We start from the raw sequence: 20744 nt of genomic DNA on the forward strand, positions 1-20744 counted from the left end.
TACATACCTAGTAATGGCAGATTTTGAAATAATGTGTTCTATGATATTTGCTCCCTTTAGTCATGCCTATTCATTATTATCCCTTAAAGGTTGATTTTTATGTTTTCTGTAGCATGAGGTAAATGTTTATTGAAATAAGATATATACTTGAGACTATATAATAATAGAAATAGCATAGCAGAACCCTGTAATCAGTAACTTGAAGTTATCTTCTTTTTGTTTGCTAACCAAATACACAGTGCTATCTTGATTAAGTCTGTCAGTAACCAGGGCAATAAAGCTGTTCTCCGGGATAGAGCTAGTGGTACATCAGCATCCCCAGGGGAGGATGGCAGAGCCTTCAGGTGGGTGCTTCCAAGGGTTCTTCTTACATCAGATGATTGTTGGATGGCAGTTTCGACCATTTGTTCCCCTCTCCCAGGGTCAAAAGTACATGTTCAAGGAGGCATTTAAGCCACATCTGATAGCCCTCGTAGTTGAACTTACAAGCTCCCTGTGGACTGGTGTTTGTCAGGGCAGAGGTACATGTAAGGTGAGAAAGCCTTGCTGCTGAAGCTGTCAAAAAAATCTATTTCAAGAGTACTTTAGTATCTGTAATTACTCAATTAAAAATGCCTTTAGCCCTGGGGAAGTTGTGTCAGAGAGGAGTAGGTTTGTGGCAAACACCATGTCATGTCTGAAACTCTGAGCTCAGAAAAGCAGTGTAGATACTTGTTAAAGGCAGAAAATTCTGTTTTTATATTACCACCACTCTCTGTTCTTCAGAGATTCTTTCTTGTTAGCCAAAAGCGACCCGACTTTCAGGCTCAGTGAGTCTGAAATGCTTCCTCATATTGCAGAACCAAAACGACTTCATCCAGAGGGAGAAGCTTCAAATCTTTATTTTTTTTTTTTAACACTCCCAAAAAATCTCTAGTTAGCTCTTATTCTATCTATAAAGTGGGAGCCAAGAGAGAGGGCAGAGAGTAAAAGGACGAGAGACCTGGAAGGTCGTATTTCTCAAGCTAAAGCAAGAGAAATCCTTAGAAGTTAGAGGGAATTAGGTTTCACATGATCTTTTAAGATGCAAGATCTTTCCTCTCTTAATAATTTAATAAAATGGACAAGTATCCACTATAGTCACTTTCTTCTTTACACATGATAAATTAATGAGCAGCCCTCAACGAATTGATTTTTAGTCTCTGGTAGACTGACCTGGCCTGAACTGGATTGAGGCAATGATGTGAAGGCTCAAAACTAAATCTGTTGTTTCAGATCCCTGAGACTCTCCTGTCTCCCAGCATGTTGTTATGTCATCTTAAACATTAGTAGTTGGATCATAAGAAACACAAGGGACACCAGGTTTTTATCCTCCTTGTCTGGGTAATGCTCTTAAAAAAAAAAAAAATCAATGAGTCCTTATCAAATCCCACTGCCATCACACTAGAACTTGAAGGGCAGCAGAGGAAAAGAGTCCCCCCCCCTTTTTAAAAAGTTTTATTTATTTATTTGACAAAGATCATAAGTAGGCAGAGAAGCAGGCAGAGAGAGAGGAAGGGAAGCAGGCTCCCTCCACCCAGGACCCTGGGATCATGACCTGAGCCGAAGGCAGCGGCTTTACTTAACCCACTGAGCCATCCAGGCGCCCCAAGAGTTCCCATTTTTAACAAAGAGGCCTGAGGAAGGATTTTAGGTAGATTCTAAACTAAGGTAAACTCTTTCACTGAATTAATTCATACCAATTATTGTACCTCATATCCATGTTGTAAGAAGCCTTTACCTTGGGACGCCTGGGTGGCTCAGTTGGTTAAGCAGCTGCCTTCGGCTCAGGTCATGATCCCAGCGTCCTGGGATCGAGTCCCACATCGGGCTCCTTGCTCAGCGGGGAGCCTGCTTCTCCCTCTGCCTCTGCCTGCCATTCTGTCTGCCTGTGCTCGCTCTCTCCCCCTCTGTCTCTCTGATAAATAAATAAAATATTTAAAAAAAAAAAAAAAAAAAAAGAAGCCTTTACCTTAACCATCTTAATAATATATTTGAACAGGAAGATCTCATAAAACATACAGTCATATTTATGTCAAAAATTCTTCAGAGCTCCAACTTTCCTTAAAATTCTATTATATTGTTTTTCTATAGAAAAAAAGTTGTGGTTCATTCATTAATTCAGTAAGTGTTACAGGTTTATGTGTGGAGAGCATTTTGCTTGATTTTTCTGAAATTATGCATTTATTTCTTCATTTATTTAACAAGTACTTATTGTATATTAATAAATGATAAGTGCTATTCTTGATCCTGGGAATATTGTTAAGTGTTCATTACCAGTGGGGAAGTCAGACAACAGGAAAGTGAACAAATGCATACATAATATAATTTTGGAGAGATGAAAGGGGATGTATTAGCTCTTTGTATCCATCTACTAATGACTGATACTGTGTAACAGCTGCTGGGAAATTGGATGCCAGTATGCAGTGACTACATGATCTTTTACATAAGGCAAAATATAGGGTTTTTTCCAGTTATCTTATGCAGTTTTCACAGTAGACATGTAAACTACATGTTATTATTCCCATTTACTCAGACAAAGAAAATGAGGCTCAGAGAGATGGGGTGAATTTCTTATCTGAGGCCCCAAGAGATTGGGTGAATTTTTTTTACTTAAAGCTAGCAAATCCCAAAGGTTTTTTGAATCAAGCCTTAGCCTTCTGACCATAAGGTGCACGTTTTTGCTCTGCATTAATACTTGGTACCTGTTAAGTTAATTATCTACAAATTCTTTTGTTCCTACATTTCAGTTTAAAATTCTTTCAGGAGTAGAAGTACTTACTAAATCATGATACATACAGTGTTTGCTTTTGACTTTGAAAGTACTTTTAATAAAGTCTTATATCTGTTTAGTGGGGAAAAGAAGAAAAGGGGAAAACTGTAAAACTTGCCCTTGTGCACTGCACGAGTTTTCATAAATCTCAGCCTTCTTGAGGCTGATTACACTTTGCGGTCTTCCTTAGGAAATGGGTGAAAATTGGAGCTGGGACACAAACAGGAAGGCTGGGAGGCAAATCTGTCCCACAGGCACTACCTCTTTAAATAGCTACCGTGCAGTGGGAATTAGTTCTCCTCCTGCAAGAAACTCCAGTGCCCTTTGTTTCTTTGCCGCTGGGCTGGAGGCAGCCAGTGCTGTCCTGTCTCAGAGGGGGGAGGCAGTGCTCAGAGGGTGTGGGGTGTTGGATATGGGCTGGAGGATGGCCTCCCCATTTCTAGGCCATGAGGACACATGGTCGCACAGATGTTCCGTATTTCTCCCTTAAGAATATCATCCGTGAGACTTTTAACCTCCTAAAAGGTAAGGTTGAGAGCACTTTCTAGATCAATCACTTGGGCTATAAGCTTCTTGCCTCAGACTGATTCTTTCATGTAAGAGAGGAAAGAAGAGAGTAGATGGTTGCTATAGCTTTTTTAAAAATCCATTTTTAATTGAATGAGTAAGTGGAGCTTATGGTTTTATTAGTAAGTTATAGGTACATAATGTTAAGTGATAGTAAACTGTTGATTTTTTAACCTTCCAAAGATTTTTGTTACAGGGTGGATGAAAGTTTCTAAAGCTCAAATATAGAAGAAGAGTAGATAAGCCCTGTTACTAATTTGGGAAGATTAGTTAAAATAATAGATGCATACAAATGAATGGTTTAGAGGTCATTTGATTCCAGTTCCTGCTTTTGAGCAGGAGCCTTTAAAACTCTAATCCAGGGGTGTCTGGGTGGCTCAGTCAGTAGAGCGTCTCACTCTTGGATTCAGCTCAGGTCAGGATCTTGGGGTGTGAGAAGAGCCCTATGTGCGGCTCTATGCTTAGTGCATAGTTTCTTTGGGATTCTTGTTCCCTCTCCCTCTGCCTCTCTGCCTGCTGCCCTGTGTGTGTTTTCTTTCTCAAATAAATCTTAAAAAAAAAAAAAAAAAACCTCTAATCTAGTTTTTCTAGTTCATTATCTAATTTTGGAAACGTCTACTGAGGTAGACTTCATTACTCAAGTAGGCACTTCCACTCTTCAGCGGAATTAATGTATTTCCTTGGTCAGGCTACCAAGCCTTTCCTCTGGTTTTCCATGTTAGGACAAAGGGTGCCAACTAGAAGCAGCTGTGTTTTTGCCCTGCTTCTAGAAGAGACAGGTGGTTGGGGAGGGAGTGCCCATTGCATACCTGCCCTACAGAAAGTACTGTGCCTGGGATTTTGGGGTGCTGCCTTTGTCCATTCCTTCTCATCTTTTCCTGGCCTCCACCTTCTCCTCCCTTATATACCTTTTTTAAGAAATCGGTACCTGTGTTATAGAATACTCTAAAAGCCAGCCTTAGTCTGATTAATAGCAAACAGAAGGCCTATTTCAAGAAACACAAATGCAGCCCTTCCCAGAAAGGTTTCCACAGTATCTGTTAACCTCCTTTCATGTTTAATTTTTAGAGCACTGTTATCCATACAAGCCCCTTTTCAGTGATTCCTTATAGGTCTTGTCTGTCTTTCTTTCTTTTTTTTCTCTTGTTTTTGTCCTTTGTGTTGCCTTTCACAGGAAGGGGAAGTATTAGGACGGGTGCTTTTGTTGTTTATTTGAATTTCATTTCCTTTAAATTAGAATCATCTGCTTCAGAGTGTTCGGGAGTTCTTTTTAGTTAAGTAGCATCATCTTTATATTTTTGCCAGTGTGTTTATAGTTTCTTTATTGTTTTTAAATTGTTTTACTAATGTCTTTTGTAATCAAAGGTAGAGTCTCCTTTAGCCCTGTTGAGCCTTCTTTTTAGATTAGAGTGTGTTAAGAAAGCCCATTTAGAGAAATACTGCTTTTCTTGTATGGTATGATTTGAGAGAGGTAAGGCCTTTCTTTTCTTTTTAGTTTTACCTTTAGATTTCAGAGTGTGGTAAGCAAAACCAAGGTCTATGATAGGCTATACATTTCAAGCATAATGTCTAGGATATGCTTTTGTGCTTGTTTGTGAAAATAACTTTATACTAGTGTGCTTTGATGAATATTACTAATAGGGAATCTTTCTTTTACTTTAAATCTTGTAAGTAAAAAGGATTTACATTATTTTTAGAAATCATTCTTAAATTCTACAGTTTTGTTTGATAGCCCCCCCATAGTTGTGCATGTAATTACTGCCCCCTGCCCAACCCCCTTTGTATACACATCCTATCTCTTACAAATTTTGTAAGGCACTTGTTAAACTATAAACTAAGGGATTAATTGAATAGTAACTGTGCTAATCAAAAGCAAGTTTAACAAGACAAAACTGGTGCTTAGATTGGAAAATATAAAAAAGAATTTAATTTTTATGGTCCTAAAGCTGAAGGGGAAAAAAAAAAAACCAAACAGAATAATGCTTATCTTCCTTAAGCAAGCTGAATCTTCATAGAGAAGACAATGGGCATAAAAATGCAAGGCTCTATTAGTCAAGGTTCCAGCAGAAATTTTAGAAAAGTAAAATCACTTATGAGATGAACTTCAAGGAAATCAGTGCCCCTCTGTAAAAAGTAGAATGACAAGGTAAAGTAACAGATTTACTGGAAAGCCTCCTACTGACCTGAGTTGAGCAGAGTTCAGGAATGTGTTTCAAAGCCTGTTTAAAACCCCAGAGGTGGTGTTTTGAATCAGTCTTGCTGACGTAAACACAGACCCTGCCTGGAAACTTTCCAAAAGTGGAGAAGGTGAAGCCAGTTCAGTCAAGATGTGCAGTGGTATTATAGTAAAGACGTGGGGAAGCAATGCACCACCATCTTCGGAGACAGAGTCTAACAGCCTTTCGGCTATCTCTGAAGGTATAGTGTGACCTGGTGATAAGACCATTCGCTGAGAGAAGATAGCACTGAGAACAATCACCCCCAAGTGCTTATCTAAACAGGAGGGGGGGGAGATGAGAAAAAGGGAATTGTTTCTTAGTGATATAGAAGCCTGTGGATTATTTAAGGGGACAAAAACTATTGAGAGGAGTGTTTGCACAATGTCACTGCTGATGAGATGGACATTCATTGCCAGGGCCCTTTAGTGATGAATAAATGATAGGTTTACAAAGCTCAAGTACCAAGCAAACTCTCTTTGTAAGTGAGCAGAGTAAACAGGTCTTGTCTCTCTGTTAGGTATGAAGCTTACCATACATAATGCTCCATATGTCAGATGTGTTTAATTAAATGAACATGAAGACTTAAAACTTTCCAAATTTCTCATGTGGATATACATAGTAGTAAAATTGGGGTCTGAAATGAAGATATTTCCTGCCCAGCTGCTCATCACCCTAAAGGAGATTTGACCAAGAATCCAACCTGGTACTAAACAGAAATCACTATTTGGGACATGAAGCATCTATTATTTTGTTTCAAAAGACAGGCACAATATTTCAGTTATTTGTATATTAAGGTGGTACATAAATAACTATCTGAAACTTCTGGCATAAGTAGGTGCTAAGGATATTTTTTTTTCCTGTCCCATAACTTACAGAGCTCATTCCAAATGCCTCCATAAACTTCAAAAGGAATGCTGGAGATATGGAGGCAGTAACCCCACACAGTGCTGCCTGTCCTCACAGGAACATATGGGACAGCCTTCTGGGCCAGGGTAGGGCGCCCAGAGGAACTATGTGACTCTTCCAGGCAGGATGCTTTGAAGCAATGTCATTAAAATGGAGGCTAACACAGTTTACCTACTTGAAAAGATTTCTTTTTAAATAATAGCATATTACATCGTAATTGTTTTTCATTCTTTGCCAACCTTGAATTACTCAGTAAGTACGAATCTTCTAGTGTATTTTAGTTAAAATAAGGACAGGATTTATCACTTGATCCATCCCCAGCTGCTGCAGCTGCTCCTCCTTGCCTCCTTTTTCTAACAAAATGAAACACCCAAAGTGCAGTCTCTTTTTGAGTTAGGGAAGTCAATGGATAGATATCCCTTACCACTAAGAGGTTGCAGTTCCTTCAGAACTGCTTTCTAATCTATGAAGTAGGAGAAATCAGAAGCCAATATTAGACAAGCTCATTTGGAGCTTTTTCACGAAGTCTAATTTCCAAAGTCCCAGAAACGCCTGAGCTATCAAAACGTCTGCCGCTAGCAGTCTTTAGATTTTGGTGATAATGATGAGTAGAACTACAGAATGGGTGCAGGCATTTGATGAATACTGTTTCCTTTATCATCACAAAAACTTCCTGCAGGAGTGGGTATCCACAGTTTACAGTTAAGGGGACTGAGGTACTGTGAGGCCAAGTGTCTTGCCCACATTTTATATAGCTGATGAGTGTCAGGGCAAGAATGTGAACCAAAATTTGTTTGACTTTGAGGCCTGGGCATTTTCTCCCTCACAATGCTGAGGGAATGACAAAATTTGTTATTTGTGTTTTCCCATTTAGAGGTAATAGGAAAACTGATATTTTGGTGGAAGTTGCTGTAGGACTTTGAACAGTCAAGGAAGGCTGTTTTCCCTATTAATAGGACCCCCATATTCTCTGTTCTCTGACTTCTAACTTCCTTTGCTGACCTATTGTCTTGAAGGAGAAGGTGATATCTGTTACTCTTCCACAGTAATATATAAAGCTTGGTGCGTGTGCGTGCGTGTGTGCGTGTGTGTGTGTGTGTGTGTGTGTGTGTATAGGGGATACGTTTGAGAGATAAGAAGGGAAAGGATCACATTACCCCCTATAAACTGCAATAAAATGAGAAGGAATGTATTACAGAGAATTATTGTATGTTCTTAAGCCCTAAGTGGACTTAATGAGCATTTTCAGTAATCTGTTTACAATTCTGTTTACTGAAGGTTTGGCTTTTTGGCAGTTACTTGACCACTTCAGATTGTAAACTGATTCATCTGTCAAAGTCCAGCTCAAATTCCAGCTTCAAACTCCTTCTCCCTTCTCCCCGTCTCACCGCTTCCTTCACAGTGACATCTCCAAATTCCTGAAGCCTGTGTATTTATATACTATACTTAGACTATGTATTTATATTCCTGAAGACTAGTATTTATATATTCCCATACTCAGCAAGGTGAATTTTCTTTTTAAAAGCATTATCTTGTCTTTGGCTAGCTTGTGGGAGCCCACTAAACACTGATTGCTTCCTTTAATTTGGTAACATCCCTCCGCCCGTGTAACTAATGAAGAGCTTGTCTTCAGTATTAGTTGATTCATTGGTTATATTATCCTCTTGTTGATTCTATTTTTGTATTGTCATTCTAAACAGATTGTTCTTCCCAAGACAGTTCTTGAAATGTTAGTAATCATGCTTCTTTGGAGCCTTCTAAATTTCTCCAGTGCTTTCAACATTTACACAAATGGCGTAGCCTCTTGACTTTCTGTCTTCACCCATCCTGCTCTGAGATCAGTCCTGGCTGTCAGCATCCCCCCTTAGTGGTACCCAGAGCTGAATTCCAATTCTGCTGTGTTTAGGATAATCATCTCCTCTTTCTGTGTGATATACTTTTATGCTGCTTAATCTTCCACTTAGTTTTCATGGCATCCGTGTCATGCTCTTAGCTTATACTGACCTTGAATTTGGCCAAAATCTCTTCATCTTTTTCATAGGAACTTTATTCTTGCCAGGGAGCAGTCATCCTAAACATGGGCAGCTGAAGTTCCTGAACTTTATCCCCATTTCTATTAAGCTTCATCCTGCTAGTTTCAGTCCCTTAGGCCTCCCAGTGGAGAATTTCTTGAGTTGGATTATTATCCAAAATAGTCTGTTAGACTAAGTAAGGAAAATGATCTTCTGAGAAAAAAGTTCCTAAGCTTTAAAAGAAAGAATCTAATCTTCCAAAAGAATATTTCAACTCATGTTACCTTGTTGAGAAAACTTTGTACAGCTTACTAGTTAAAGCCCCACAGTGTTCTCCTGTGGCATCTGAAAAGTTGTCACAACTATGCTTTCTGTTGTAGCACTAGCCAAGCCAGACTCCTCGTCCATCCCACTCCGCTCTCTGCTCCCGCCTGGCTTGTGACTTTGTTCACCAGAGCCTAGAATGCACATCCTTCCTGTTCCGTCTCTGCCAGTCAGAATCCTACACATCCTTCTCCTTGAGGTCTTTCTTGAATCTTAATGGAGTATAATTTCTCCTTCTTTCTAGTTCCCAAAATATGTACTAAATTCTACTTTATGAGTGACATATGATATCGTGATTGGGAGGCAAGGCTCTGGGAATGGATACGCTATGTGCAAATCTGGACTGTACTCCTTAGTAAGGCAATAATTGTCAGCTAGTGAATTTTTCTCTTAAACCTCAGTTATTCCATCCGATTATGAGGCTCAGACTAGTACTTAGAATGGTACCTGGCATAGAGTAACTGCTAATTTTGCTGGTGAAGCTCAGAATAATTTATGGACATAATTTTTTGAATCCTCAAAACATGGCAATCAGAGGAAACATTTATAGATTTGTGGAGACAGAATATTAGAGAGGAGCATTTTCCTAAGGAGGCATTGTGAGATGGTCTCCAATCAGAGGTCAGACTCACAGCTATTTTCACTTAACAGTCAAATATTAGTCAACATTTTTATAAACACTGTGCATATTTACTTGTATCAAGTAGTGCAGATAACCTGGAGAAAGATGGCCTTCGTGTTATGAACTGTGTTTATTAACATTGCAATTAAGATAATTAATTACTCAAACTTAATTTTAATTTGTGTGCCCATGGGTTCATGCTAATTTACATTTTGCTTTGTACAATGTGACAAAAGGAATTATAAAGCATTTTTTTTCCTTTTATAAAGTATAATCTTTATTCCTTGGGGTGGGGGAACCCATCGTGGTTGAGCAGCATCAGAAGCTCATGCATTTAACTTTGGGCATTTATCAAGAGGATTATCAATCTGTAGCCTGATAACTCACTCTGACCTCAGTATTTATTGAAGGTCTACCAAGAATCTCGTGTTGGGCTAGGTTATGTTGAGATGTTGAGATGTTAAGAAGTAGAAGATGAAGTTTCTGTCCTAAGGTATTATTTGGAGATAAAACACAGTAAAGAAAGTAATAATATGAGGCAAATTCTAGTTCTTGTACTCAGTGAACTACTAAGTTAGCAGTGTAGAAAACTGGGTAGTATAAGAGCCTCAACAGGATAGTTCTTAATTGCTACCAAACTATTTCCATCTTCTTTCCAAACTGTCCCTTCAAGAACCTCTAAAAACTAAACAATACAAACCTTGAGGACATCATTACTTAACTAACAATAATATATTTGTACAAAGTGTATCTTCTTTGAAAATTTGCTCTAGATATACCTGATGAGGAGCTATTATTGTAATAGCTAACAGATTGCCTTAATTAGTTCTGACAATAAATTTATGTTATCCCATTTTTTTGAGACAAAGGGAAGTGAGGTCTCAGAGTGGACACATAAGTTACTACCTCCGTAAGAGGTAAATCTATGATTCAGTTCACATCAGCCAACTGAAAAGCCCTCTTTCTTAACCACTATACTCTCTTGTCCTCCTTGACCCCTATTCACCAGCCTACTTAAGGGACCCACGATTAAATTATGGATGAACTTCAGCAAATATAATTGGAGTGGGGGTTAGAGATGCGTTAAAAACGGTAAAAAAGGTTGTAAAGAAACATTTATACCAGCTAATGGATTTGTAACAGTCTACCAAATGGTTGGGTTAGCCTCATTCACTGATTGTTAACAAGAGAATGGCATTATATAATTTATATAATTTTTGTTTTAGTAACCTTTACAAGTGTATGTAAAGGGTATTAAAAAGTCAGGGAGCCAAATATTGAGAGAGAAGTTCGGTGTGCAGTAGCCTAGATATATCATAGATTTGTATACAAATGGACATACAATTAAATAAAAAAAGATGGATTTGAGGGATGTGTCTAAGGTAGATTTGGCCAGATTTGTGGACCTGTCCAGTATAATGTGTAAAAGGGGGGAGAAGTGAAAAACGGCAAGGTTGTAGTGATGCCGTTCCTGAGGCTGGGGAAAAGGAGTGATTACAGTTGGGAGGGGCTGAGTTTTGGACATGATGAGTCAAACATACAAAGATGATTTGACATCCTGAAGAGTGTGAGTTCAAGAGTGATCTGGTCAAAGATTAGAGAATCCTCAGCCAATAAGTGAAGCCACAGCAATGGATAAGTTCCTGGGGAGGAGCTCAGTGCCACAAGTAGACAGGACAAAACTCAGGATAGCCACCAATATTGAAGGTGTGACTCCCCTCAGTGGTGTTTTACTCTCATAGCTACCCTGTGGACTCTTTGGAGTAGGTATTTCCCAAGCCTCTGTCAACAGGACTCTAACCTGTTCTTTATGCTGGCTTCCTTTGACAGGGGCTAAGCCATTAACAGTTGCTTGTTACCAGGATCACTCCCAGACTATTGATCAGCTTCAAACTTGGGAAATAATTTGCTTTTTGTAAATTGACTAAGGATTAGTATAGAGATAATGTATAACTCACTCATAAATCAGTTGTTAGATGTCTCATCATTTCTTTAGGATCTTTTTTTGTTTGTTTTCATAAAATTTGCACATTACATTTCTAGTTTTAAAATAAATTAGTACAGTGATGGAATGCACATGAAATGACTGACAATATCTTAAATGGCTCCAGGTTTCTTGTGAAATGTCTTAAAAACTTGACTGGTGGTTTCCTAGGTACTAAAAATGTGTGAGTGCTTTGATTCTATTGTGGCATGCTCTTCTAGTAGTGAACAGGAACTTCTCTAAAAACTGTCCATATTGTTTATTCATAGACAGCTGCTTAGCAGTGAGCAGGTCATGAGAAGTAACAACACTGGGGATAGTCTGGAGGAAAACACCCAAGGTACAGGGCAAAGAGTTTTGAATCTTGAGGTCCTACTACCTACATTTGAATCCTACATCTTATATTACATACCCATTACAGCTATGGGTCCTCAGATGAGTGACTAACTCTCCTTAAGCCCATATATATATATATATATATATATATATATATATATATGTTTTTTTTTTATCTGTAAAAAGAAATTGTAATAGCACTGATAATATTTTTCATAGAATTGTTGAGGATGTTCAACAGGTATTTTACCCAAAGTTGGGCACTAGGGAGTGCTTTGTATAATTACTGAGTATTAATGCACATTGACTAGGGTTCTTTTCTCTCTTTTATTCTGTTTTAAATATCTTTGTAAGTGCTGCATTCTCTGGATATGTTTTTAATTGGACTTTTATGAATGTAATACAATTCCTAGCTAGATGATACTGTGAATAATAGATTCTCTGATATTAGGGGATATGGGACTATCACAACAGGTCATTCTTCTAATGCATTTAGAAGACTATGCTTTTTTAGGGTTCCCTCCCTTTCTTTTACAGAATCACCACTTCACACCTGTCAGTAAAGCACTGGCCTAACTCTCCAGCTTAAGCAGGGGTCAGAACATATTAATTCGTCTGCTGATATAGTATGTTCATTTCCTTTTCTCCAGCTCAGTTCTCAAGGAATATTTGCCTGAGTTTTACAGTAGAAGTTTTTTATTTAATGTTCCTGACATACAGTCATGCAGGCATAAGAGCCCAGGTCATTTTGTAGGCCATTATCAAAATCAGACTTAGTTTGGGCCCAGGTATTATTGAAGGGTGGTATACTGCATAGTGCATGTAAAAATAACTCTACATCATGTTATCAGGGAAATTCCCCCAAATTGCATATTAAGATAGATATTGAAGCTCTACAGTTAAGCAGAGGGTAGTATCTACCTGTTTGGGCTGCTGATCAGGGTTGTGGAACTTGTGTAATAGAAAATGAATACTAGGGGCACCTGGGTGGTTCAGTCAGTTAAGCATCTTGCTTTGGCTTAGGTCATGATCCCAGGGTCCTGGGATCGAGCCCTCATCAGGCTCCCTGCTCAGTGGGAAGTCTGCTTCTCCCTCTCCCTCTGCCCCTATCCCTCCACTCATGCTCTCTCTTGCTTTCTCTCTTCTCACATAAATAAATATAATCTTAAAAAAAAAAAAAAAGAAAAGAAAAGAAACCAAAAAAAGAAAATGAATCATAGTCCTGACAAGCTGGATGTTTTCAGGAGTTGCACATGTTTCACATGTTTCCTTGGGTAGAACCAGACGCAAGAGGCTTTACCATTGCAACTACTTGCAATGGTAGTTTCACAAACTGTATGTATACAGTTTCAATATATACAGCTTCACAAACTGTATAGGAATTTGGTGTTTATTTTCTGGGCTCTCTATGTTGTTTTCATCAGAAATCTACAAAATTTCAGTTGTAACTCCCAGGGTACAGATGTACTGTGATCCCCTAAACGGCCATTTATGAACAGTATCTGCCCTGATTCTAAGACAAAGGTCACATTCAGTTGCTCACCAGTCCTTGTGGAGAGCAGAAATATTTGCCTCATCTCGTATAGCATTTTAAAGACCCTCATTATTGGGAAAATGGGTTAGTTAATGGTGACAATGCATTTGTCAAGAATTGGTACAGACCCTGACAATTCTTTATTGCTTCAAAATTACTCTGGCCAATGTGCATCTTTCTAACAAATCTCTGGCAGAAATTCAGTCATCTTGCTATGATAGTAAATCGAAGAGAACCCAAAATGTCACTGACAGGAACCCAGGAGTCCCTGGTTTATAGAAGAGATCCTTATGAACAGGAATTGTTTGGAAAACTAGAAGAAATAAGAGGCTGCAGCAAGATGTTGGCAAGGAGAGGCAAGCAGAAGGGGCAGGACCGTCCTGTGAGCAGTGGAGCTGTTGGCATATTCACATGTGTGAAAAGGGATTGATGTTGCCTTCTACCTCTCAGGCATGGGCCCAGGTGCTTCCAGGCAGGGCCCTGGTTTTTGAGTCTGGGTTGGACCTGGGAACCTGTCCCCCCTGCAAATCAGAGTTCAGATTATATCCCAGGTCAAGGCCAGATGACCAGCCAGGATCTGCTTCTCCAGTGTTTGCAGAAGTCAGACCATAGTGCTGCTGCTTCTGGATAGAATTTGACCTTAACTGAATATTCACATATAACATTTAAGCAATGGATGCTGAGGAAAATCCATCAGTCTTGTAATGCACATGAATTTCACAGTCACAGAACATAATTTTCTTCATTTCTGGCCACAAAATTTATATTCTAACTCTAATTCCCCATTTCTGGCAGATAGCAGAAAAAGTTAACCTAGTCACAGCCACAGCCAGTCTGTTCCATTCAATTTAGCGCTTTCTAAGTTGCTTCTGGTTAAGATTCGGGAATATTTAGGATCTTTCTCTCCACCCCTCTCCTCCCTCTCCTTATTGGATGTTGCTTTTTAAGGAGTACTGCTCTAGAGGCAGTCAGGGGACCTTTATTCTGGATCAGCACCTTCTCCTTCCCCTGACTTCTCAGAGCTCCAAACTGATGCCTAGACCTTGATGGGATTGGCTGAGGAGCCTCTGGGATGCTTACGTGGTTCTGTGGATGTGGGTGTTTCTGTCTCCTGCCTGGCTCCCTGTCATCAGCTACTCACTTTGCAAGCCCCTGCTATCAGTACCTTTGTCTCCAGCCAGATGGGGCATCAATCAATCTCCTCTTACTGTCAGCTAAACTCAGCACCCCTAGGCAAGGCAGGCAACTCCTGCCCTCTGCCTTAGCCCACCAAGCCATCCCTGCTCATTCTTCCTGCCCTTGTCACTTGGAATGTCTCTGCATCTATCTCCCTTAATACTGAAAGAAGGGAGGCAGGAAGCAAACAAGCTTCTTACCAGATCCTCCCAAACTTCTGGGGGAAATCTGTGATTATCCCAAATCCCACCCTAATAGATAGGGGCTTTGTTCTGGGGGTGGGACACAGAATGCATGTTCTCTAATTGCCTATAATGCTTTTTCCTCTCTGAATTTTTCCCTTCTTCCCAGGGTAGTAAACACGTGCGCGCGCGCACACACACACACACACACACACACACTCTCACAGGCACAAAAAACTTGTTCTGCCAGTTCATATCTCTTTTCAAAACAACTTTTGTCTTTCATTTGAACTAGAACCAAGAATTTGGAATCTTTGTTTGCTCCCCCCCCCCCCCCATTTTTCCTGACAGTTCCCCCTCAGGCCAATGGTGAACTGACTGTATGGGCTTAGGGAAGGGGGTGGAAGTTGTGAAGAGGGGCAGAACCAGTCATCATTCTATCATATCCTGGCAAAGGTCACTCTGATCTGACTCATCAGGCAGGGTCCACATTGTACTCTCACTTCCTTGCAATACCGGGCATTTTGGGCTGACCTCCACACCTGGAAATGACTGCTGTACAGTCCCTCCTGTTGCTAACGAGGGACAAGGCACATCCCTTGGGGTGGTGAGAAGGCACTGTTTTTTAGGGTAAAAGATAGGGGTTTTTTAACATGTTGAAAATCTAAATATGGATGTTGCTTTTTCCATTTCTTAATGTTTTCCTAAGAGCCTTGATTGGAGCTCTAATGAGGAATCTAGTATGTGTAATGTGTATACATGTATATATTCTCTCTCTCTCTCTCTTTCTCTCTCTCTCTCTCTCTCTCTCTCACACACACACACACACACACACACACACACACACACACACACACAATTATAATTGGAATTCTCTATGAGACCTCTGGTTGCGTTTTCTTAGGAACGACTATCTAGTCTTCGTGCTTACTGTTTCTAGTTTTCCTTGGGTCTGCTTTCTTCCCCAAATCTTGGAAATCTACCAGTGGTACTGCGTCTAAATTCTAAAGCATTTCAGGCAGAGTGCTTTTGAAACCAGAGTGAAGGCTGGTCTTTCTGTTTGCCCCTGTCGCCAACCTGCCAGTCCTGTTTCTCCAGGCTCTGTAGGGGCCACTATATTCTTAACTTCCTGAGCTGGTCTTTTAATGGTTTCCCAGCACTTCCTTTATGCTTCTGCCTCAGGCATTTAGCTTGTTTTTCTTTTATCTTTAAAGCTGCCCCTACTTACCCAGCCCCTTGAGGCTCTTTTCTTTCCAAAGATTACCTACAGAATCAACATAGACTCTTTGCAGTTTTTTGCTCTGTAGCACCCTCAGGGGAGGCCAGACTCAGTTTTAAGGGCATTTACTTTTAACCATAGGAAATAGTGAATAGTTAAATTGGTCAAATGTTCCTCTGTGGGAGAGTTCCCTGTGCCTTCCAGTATACTCTCCCTTCCTTCTTTGCTCTGGGGGTCATTTAGAATATCCCCCCACCTCCACCTTGTCCTCTAGGTCCCAGTTGGGTATGGCCAGTGGGAGGCACAGCAGGGTGTCAGAAGGCAGGACAGGAGTGAGTCTTCTCACTCCCTGGGAAATTTGTGTGTCCTTCTACCAAAGATACCCAAAGATACCCAAGAACACAGATCTTTATATGTCCTACTATTCCTGTTTCAGCTCCAAAGTTCTTTAGTTCTGGTAACTTCTCCCTCCTTTTCCCCCTTTTTTTCTGGGGCTGGTGATGGCTCCTCCTCCCAGTTGCTAGCCTTAGGGGCCTTAATTTTTTTGCTGCTAGCATCCCCTAATGTTGCTCACATCTTACCAAAATCTCAGTTACTCTGTTTGAATTTATTACTAACTTCCTCCCAGGACCTTGATCAAATCCATGCAGTTACTACAGATGTTAGAACACAGGTTCTGGGTGCCTTGCTACTTGAGGTATGTCTAAATTGTGAACCAGCTGTATTTGTAACCCCTGGGAACTTTGTTAGAAATGAAGACTCTTAAGTTCTGCCCCAGACTTCCAATGTCAGAAGCATTTTAACAAGATTCTCAGGTGATTTCTCTGCACCTTAAAGTTTGAGAAGCCCTGCTCTAGAGATAAGTTTCCTCCTAAGAGAGTAAGTGACCAGGAGCCCTGTTGAGTTTAAGCTTTCTACTTAAAATGTCATCTCTTTCCTTTCTGGGGAAAGCCCATAACTCCTCTTGCTTCTCTTGCCCTGCTTTCAACCTTCACTCTATCCTGCATCCCAGAGCAAAGCTCACATCCCTGTACCCCTCTTCTTATTGTTCACCCGTTCTAAGCTCCAAGTGTGTACTGCCATAGGTATTAAGGATACAAATAAGGCAACACAGGCCTGCCCTCAACTGGATTATTAAAGGAATGAAGGCATCTTCATAGTCAGTGTCACAATAGCAGGAGGTACATGCTGTAGCAGAGATAGGGACAAAATGAGGTGGAAACAGAGGCCAAAGTTATCATAATTAAATATGAATATGCTTAGTGAATGTGAGGAAGTCCCTCTGTAAAATCCTGTGAAAGCACTGTTTTTTCTGATTCTAGTCACATTTGACGATCTTGAGTAAAGATACCTGATTGTAATCCCCTGTCCTCAAACTTCATCCTCGTGTCACATTTGACAAATAGCAGTGTCTCTCCCAGGAACAGCCAGTAATCTGTGCAGTCACAGCCGTTCGTGTTGAGGCAGCTGCAGAGCAGCAAATGCTTCCAGGCAGCCAGAGCCCTAAAGCTGTTAAGGAGCTGATTTTTTTCGGGAAGAAAATTCATGGAGGAAAAAAACCCAACTGATTACCTCATAAGCTGTCCTTGGAGTTAATTTCAGTGTTTGTTAAAGAATCTAAATCCCCGTTTCAAAAGGGTTCTCACAGGATTTGCTAATTAGGCCAGCATCTTTTGTCACCTGTAAGCAACACTCCCATTCAAGTCTCTGCATAATTCATGTAAATGAATTAACATACATTCCAAATTACCCAAGCAAAGGGGGGGACAATTTTTATACCATTATGTAATTTTTTTAAATGAGATATTGGCTTAGGCCTGTGAATATTGACCTAACTATTCATTCATTCTTTCATTCATTTAAGAGGACAAAGCTGTTACTCAAATCATTCTCTTAGAGCCACAGTTTTGCCACCTGTTCCTGGCATTAGAACGGAGTGATAGAGAAAAGATGCCTTCATCATTCTGGATTCTTGAACTTCAACGCCCTCTTCTTTGGCCCAAATGATGCCTTAGGCTAGTACATGTTGCTCCCTGCTTCCTCTGCTGGTAAGCAGCTGACATTTGGGTTGACTTCTGTCACTACTTACAATTGATTAGGACTCCTTATCATTCTTATATCCCTGGCTTGTCATAGTCCTTTACCATATGGGAAATAACTGAACCAACCAGTACCTTCTGAGAATTCCAGAGAAATGGGCAGAGTTGAAAAACTAAGAAAGGGGCATTATCCTGCTCTTGGTCTATAAATGAACTTCTATGTTAATCTGAGCATTAGAGAAGATGGAAATCTTCAGGTTTTGCTTGGTTTTTCTATTGCTAGTACTCCCTCGTACTAGGTTATGGAATCAGTTTAGTAGGCTGCTATCACCATTTGAAAAAATAGAATAGAGAAGGAAATATATCAGAGTACATCACACATAATGAGACTTGGACGAAGTTTATGTTTGTGGCATATAAGATGTATGTGTGTGTTGGATAGACAGAGATGTACTTCTGATATGTGGTTAAAATTTTTTGAAAAATACTCCCCTAGAAGATAACACAGTGTTTAAAATAAGAAGTCTTATTGGAGGTTGGTGGTAGGGAGAAATCAGGAGTAAGATGCTTGTCTTAAAATGGAGCAGAGAAAATCAGTTAAATAAAATAGCATTTTGAGGTCAAATGACCAGGATAATGACTTCTAGAGTTGCTAATTTATACCAGCTTAACTGCACTGTTAGCCTCTATTGGTCGCATACTTACATTATTATATGCCTATTACATATATATGTATGTATATATTATTTATTTATTTATTATAAATTTTATGGCTTTTTACCATTTCATTTTCTTTCCCCCACCTTTCTCTAGTTTTTAGTAAAGATTTTTTTCTGAAAAACTATCCTGATCAGATACTCTTAAAGAAAAATTAAGAAAATTTCCTAACTATGCCAGCATCTGAAAGGGAGTAAGTGTGTACCTAAGTCAGGACCGTTGGCTACACTGAGGGTAAAATGTGAGAACTCAGAGGAAAGCAACCCTCAGACATAGAAAGTTGGAACTCAGTTTACCCCACCAGCCTCACTTCTCATCCCAGTGTCCCCACTATTGTCCCTCTTCTACCCTCCTATCACTTGCCCACCAGAATGCCTTCTTAGGATGACTGATCAGTGTTCTCTTAATTCTTCAAGAACATTTTTCCATTGTTCCTGCTATATATAGGTGAATCCCTGAAAATAATGTAAGATTGTACCATTTTAATTAAGGTCTAAAGGATTAGAACACATTCTCCCCACAGCAAGAACTGCCATTGAAAACTATTAAAATTGAGCCAGTCATGGGGAAAAAAAATTTCTTATAATAGCACATTTTCTTCTTAGAGCTCAGTTTGTTCTCATAAATTTTTTATTCTCCAAGTTTTTTCCTTTGGCCTTAAAATAGCAAAATATGATGTTGGAATATAGTATTCCACTATGATCATTTATTCAGGTTTGAATTTTATATTGAAAGTGCATTTTGAGAATACAGGGGAAAAATCAGCTAAAATAAAAATTAACTTGAGTGAAGAAGTTCTTTAAGTTATGTTGTTATTTACCTTTCTTTGATACTAAATGTATGTTATTGGCTCTCACTTTTCAGGAAAGAGATTAACAATGACAGTAATCATGAAGTTACTGGTTTCCTTTTAGAGATGCAGCATACAGTTGGGAAAATTGTTTTCTAGTAGATTAGTGATTCCCAACAGTGGGGTTTTTTAAAAAACACTGATATCTGGGCCCTAGTTGATCTGGAACATAGCACTGCATTAAATTTTAAAAAAAGTTGTAATGTGCAGTCAAAGAGACTGCACAAGTAATATTTAAGGTACCTTAAATAATACTCTGGTGTCTCAGCTTCCCATGGGTGTTCTGATGTTAGGTGTTTTGTTTTACTACTCAAAAACACAATTACAGTGTTTTTGATTCTTTATGAAAGGTGTTAGGCATAGCTCTCAAAGACTTCTGTATTTCCAGTACAAAGGCACAAGAGGGTTTTTGTTTTCGTTTTTTGGTTTTTTTTTAAAGATTTTATTTATTTATGACAGAGAGATAGCAAAAGAGGGAACACAAGCATGGGAGAACTGGAGAAGGAGAAGTAGGCTCCCTGCTGAGCAGGGAGCCCAATATGGGGCTCAGTATCAGGATGCTGGGATATTGACCTGAGCCAAAGGCAGATGCTAAACGGCTGAGATACTTAGACACCCCACAAGAGATTTTTTAAGGTAATATTGTAATCCTTCTTTTCTAACAATCTCCAGCAGTTATCAGTCACTGCATAACCCATCTGTCATTTCCTCTTCATAACTAACTTGAGTAGTTCTGCTACTTTCAACATTCTGGTTCCTTCTGCCTTTTGTCTAGTCAGGAACTGTAGCCCAGCTATCATTTCTCCAGGCCAACTGCTGATCTGAGGTGCTTGCTGATTTTCTTCCTATAGCTTTTGACTTTGTTCATTAATTTGGTCATTCATCAAATACTTTCTGAGTGCCAGACTTTGTGTCAGGGCTTGGGATGCAATGAGGACGTAGACACTGTATTTTTCCACAAAGAGGAATTTCTTTTCTTTGGCCGTGTCTCTCTTATGCCAAGAGATAAGTGCTACAATAGAGTATCCACAACTGTATTTGGGAGGAGAGTGTAAATGGCTCCTAACTGTCAGCAAAAGCCTCATAGAGGTAATGGCATTTGAATTGAGTCTTAAAGGATAAATATGCTTCTTGACCTGGCAGCAAAGGGGAAAAAGGGACATTCCTGTCAAAGAAAACAGCCTTGCAAAAAATGCCACAGTCCATGGCTTGTTCAAGCAAAAGTGGGAAGGTCTGTGTTGGTGAGGAATTGCAGGGGATGAAGCT

At 39.6% G+C, this 20744-nt stretch overlaps 1 protein-coding gene across 4 annotated transcripts in view; it reads left to right on the plus strand.

The window, feature by feature from the left end:
* ARHGAP28 (Rho GTPase activating protein 28) overlaps positions 1-20744 on the plus strand; it is a 205113-nt gene that overhangs the window by 52300 nt on the left and 132069 nt on the right. For 2 of the 4 annotated variants that reach the window (XM_032309487.1, XM_032309488.1), the window contains exon 1: positions 2570-3316. The exons of the other annotated variants lie outside the window; for them this stretch is intronic. The gene's annotated coding sequence lies outside the window, so the exon portion shown is untranslated. Of the gene's footprint in view, positions 1-2569; positions 3317-20744 lie in introns of those variants that run through there. 4 annotated transcript variants of the gene reach the window in all.

Source organism: Mustela erminea, chromosome 13, assembly GCF_009829155.1.
Source record: "Mustela erminea isolate mMusErm1 chromosome 13, mMusErm1.Pri, whole genome shotgun sequence".
Taxonomy (NCBI): Eukaryota; Metazoa; Chordata; class Mammalia; order Carnivora; family Mustelidae; genus Mustela; species Mustela erminea.